We start from the raw sequence: 4,664 nt of genomic DNA, 5'->3' as shown, positions 1-4,664 counted from the left end.
CGTGCCTCTCAAGTCCCCGTGCGAAGCAGCAGCCTCTGCGGTCCAGCCGCAGGCGGGGAAGCGAGCTCTGGCGTAGCAGGGCCACGTTTTTCCTTCCAGCAGCTTCCTTTCTTTGTAAGGAAATCGTCCCAGTCCCGAGTTCATTTGCGGTCCCTCGCTGCGTTGAGAGGGCACAGGCAGAGGAGCAAAGCCTGAAGCACTTGCAGCTTTCAAAAGGTCACGCCAGCACCCAGAAACGCACAGCCGTATCTCACTGGCGCGACGGGTCTCGGTGGGAGACCCCTCGGCACGCGGGCTGCCGGGAGCTGAACCCACTTTTGGCTTGGCGCAAGCTCGGGGCAGAGCCCCCCGAGGTGGCACATTCCAGGAGCCTGGAACGCGCCAGGGATAACTATACTGCTGAAATATAAAGTCGTGTATAAAGATTTCATGCACTAGATTATATTTTCATCACCCTTATGCATATGAAGTCTTTTAATTTCTATAAATCTTACAGTGAGTTAGAATTAAATCGTATTAGTGTGAATAATAAATGTTTAGGGATCACTCATCTAAGAACTTGTAGTATTTAATTTACAAGGACTATACATTTTTCAGGTCTCCTAACAAGGAACTTTAAGCTCTTCTTGAGGTTTAAAAAAAAAAAAAAAAGGATCTGGAAAGCAAAAATGCTCTGTTTTTCCCAGGATCCTGAATGAGTGACTCAGGAGGTATTGTAATTGCAAAAGCTTTCTGTGTGTAAGAACCTGGCTAATACTCTTATTAGCATCTTTTTTAATCCAGGTAACATAATAGTCAAAGTGTCAGATGAATGTCTCAGAGGTGGACCATTAAAAAATAAATTGCAAAACCTTTGAGAGATTAGCATTTGAATCCAGCCAGAAGCTCCGTGAGGTTCTTGGGTGTGGATCAGAGTCCTTAAACCATAAGAAGTTGCTATCACAAGCCACGTCAGCCTCCGAGTTACTCCGAATGAGAAGACAGTAGCTGCAGTTATTCGCCTTAGCTCCAGACTTGTTTCCTCTGGGAAGCAAACATACAAAATGAGTTTTTCATTATGAAAAGAGGTTGCATTTTCTGAAACCTTTCATTTCTGAAGAAATTTGAAAAGCCAGCGAAAAGTACCTCAAAATAATGTTTTCAGAGTAAGTATTTATGTGTTAATTCATACAAATGATAGTTAGCCCTTAAATGGGGTAGTAGGTTGCATGTTCAACATCCTTTTTAGAGTCATTACTCAAAGAGCACCATGGGCTGATACAATAGGAAATGGTTTCCCCTCTCCCACCTCGGGAAACTGAGGCAAAGAAGTGAAGTAGCTCAAACAGAAAGACTCCACGGGAGGCAGAATTGCATTTATAATGCAAGTCTCACTCAACAGCAGTGCTTCAACTAGACTGTTTCATCCATCTTTCATCAAGACTTTCATCTATCAGACTATGCTAGATATTGGCATACCCCAGGAACTGCCTTTTTTACATCATCAGATATCACTTGAAATTCCCTGAAGGGGTTACTGGTCTTTCTGACGGATGGTATCAGTATTGGATTTTTCAACAGAAGTACTGAAATACAGACAGGGACCCACGATGTATGAAAAGTATCTTAATTCAGCATCTCCCTTCCTCTAATGCATTTTAGCAACAAGCTGTTCATTTTCAAGGGATGTGTAAGAGTGCTGGGGCAAATACGTACAACTTATGTATATTTCTATGGGACAAAAAGGCTGTTTGTTTGTTTGGAGGGAGCACTGATGATTGTTCCTACAACTTCATACTGCTTTACTGTTTCTACTGTTAGTCTGCTTTTCAGGGGTTGGGGGGGCACTTAGCAGCGGTGGCTCTAGATTAACTCTTTGCTCTCTCGTCAGAAATCTACAGAAATGGTTTTGGCCAATTTTTGAGAAGGATGCTTCCACAAGTCTGCGGGCAGTTACTCTGCTGCTAGAAACTTCAGGGATGAGGACCACGCTTAAAGTATTTCACAGCATTAATTTACAAAGGTCCCCATGCATCACAGCAAAGGCATTAGTACAGTGTAAGCGTATGCAATAATTGATGCAAACAGTTAAAACGATGACACAACAGGAAGCAAAGTGGCGATTTAACCTTCCGTTCCCAGTACAGGGAACACCAGCATGAGCAGATTACTATGGAAAGGACAGGTGGTTTTGTCCCGACTCTGCAACAGCTCATGCCAGGTTAGGTGCATCTGTGCTTTTCCGTGCCCACCCTGCAGGCAAGGTACCGCCACAGGACTGCGTGGGGAACGAAAAGGAATCATGTCACAGGCACCAACGCTCTGGGCATCTGCCAACTTATGTAGCAAGGTAGAAATATTAGCAAACACGTGGGCAAAGAGTCCATTATGGAAATAAAGGGCATGGGAGAGCACAGAAACAATGAGCCATATTTTACAGTGGTTTACAGGCTGCGGAGAAAAGAAATGAGAGGGAAGAGACCGAATTCTCTTCATCCAAGGGGGAGATATTCACCACGACACAAATCATTTGGAAAGGTGTTCAGCTCAGTTAAAAGGCAGCCCTTTCGAAGCACTTCCAGAGTTATTTTCAGCTGCGAGCAAAGCAGAGGCACATTGCCACCGGGTAGAAATTGCTGCCAAACAATGGTTGGTGAAAAGGATGCTTACTGCTGAACCCCAGCCCAGCTCAGATCACTTTCGGCCGGCCCTGGTCTTTGTTCTAAGGCCCCGTTACAGCAATAATGACTGGAAAGCCTGAGCGGCATCCCATCCTGGTCCTCCATGACAGGACAGCGAGAGTTGGAGGCTCGCCTCTGAGGCCCGAAGAGCTGAGTACGGGCTGCATACCAGCACAGGGAGGGCACATCCTATCGTGGGTCACGGCATTCAGAAGGCCCTATTTGTGCCCACAAATTAGGAGAGAGAGCGAAACAGTTGCAGTTAGGTTCATCACAGAAGAGGGCCAGCGCATAATCTCAGCAGGCATGAAGATCAGTGAGACAGCACGCTTGCAGTCAGAAAGGCAGAAGATAGACCTTGCAGAGGAGCAAGACCAGTGTGGCAAGGCGTGCAGGTAAGGTTGAATGGCTTAAAAGCTTCTCAAGAGCGAACATAATCTGTACAATTTTGAAACTTTCCTGTGCCAAATAATCACAGGCACAGGAACCCGCAGACCACAGACTCGTTGGAGAGACCCTACTTGTTCTGCAGTGCACCCGTGAGACCGAGCCGTGTGTGTGCGCTCACCAGGAAAGGTAAAAACCGAGAAGTCTCAGCCTTTTGGCACGTTTGCTTACCTGGACTCAAGGGAAAGGCAGGGTATGATTGTGACTGTATGGTTTTGCCTTCAGAGCAATCTACCTCATGCTAATGAGGTGATTAGGAATGTGTTTTCCCTAGGTAATCACTCCTGCCAGCAGGCAGGGGGCATTTTGTGGCCAGGCAGCCATGCTCTTATTGCTGCTGGATGGGATTCCCCTGTCCCAGAGCCACCATCCATTTTACCTGGTGCTCCGATGCACAGCACTTCCACCTGCGCCAAACAGGGTCAAGCCGAAATAAACACTTGCATGAACAGTTCAGATCATTGGTACAAACAGATATTTGAGTTGCTGAAGCACTGCACATTTTCCTACTGCTATTTAGAGGCTAATGTGTGTAGCCTTAACAATAATTTGTTTATTCATCCGTTCCAGTAGCTTTGTTCCTGCTGACTTCTATCTAAAAGGCGATGTAATGCACATTTTATGAGCTATAGGACAGTTATGGCTTAAAATGAATCCATATGTACCAGAACTGGGGAAAAAAAGAAAGGATTTTTAAAAAGATCTCATACATGTAAAAGCTCCACATCTAATTTGTTGTCAATAGTCCCCTTTGCTGATTTTCTACCTTTTTATAGCATAGAAAGAAGAATACATTTAATACTTAACGGTGGATCTGAGCATATTTTCAGTGTAGAGAACATGGAGACAAACCAGAATATTCAGAAATCTGTGAGCTGGAGGACAGCTTTTCCCAAAGTGTTGAAAAAGCTCTTTCAAATGAGGAAAGAAATTTCACTTAAAACATTTTAAAAATATTGATGTAGCAATATGCATCTGCAATGCATCTTTTATGCTTGAAGTAAAGTCACTGGTATCTTCCCAGGTATTTTTTTTAAAGCTGGCTTCCAAAGGCAGATAGTCCTGCAGTAATAGTTCAAAACACTTGTGCTTCCATGAGGGATGTCTGTAGTACGTTAAGCCACAAGCTGGCTGCAAGCTCAGGTGCAATGCGGCTGCATCCATGTCGACCTCAGCACGCTAAGGCAAGGAATGCACTCTAGGTATTTGTGTTTCCTGCCCTGGCCATCCATATTATGGCCAGTAAAGGTCCTATGGTGTGGCTGCAAACGTCCAGTCTTGGCCTATATGAGCTTTCTTTTGCAGGGAAGAGTAGCCTAGGCGTAGGCTGTTTATCAGTCCAGATCTTCCAGTGGGTAGCTTCAGGACCCGATGAGCAGGTTGTGTTGCTACGTGCTGAGATGGGACACGTGGAAGGCGACGAGCCAGTTCTTCCACGCCAAAGACCTGTGCTAAGCAGTACCATCGGGCTGAACCTTCTCTCCTCGCCTTCCCTGGAGGTTGCTTCTATCCTGCCTTTGAACACACATCCTCCCAAGGTGGGCTTGAGTTTGTGTG

Source organism: Balearica regulorum, chromosome 3, assembly GCF_011004875.1.
Source record: "Balearica regulorum gibbericeps isolate bBalReg1 chromosome 3, bBalReg1.pri, whole genome shotgun sequence".
Classification (NCBI taxonomy): Eukaryota; Metazoa; Chordata; class Aves; order Gruiformes; family Gruidae; genus Balearica; species Balearica regulorum.
The sequence above is the reverse complement of the archived record's forward strand: the minus strand, read 5'-3'. Positions refer to the sequence as shown.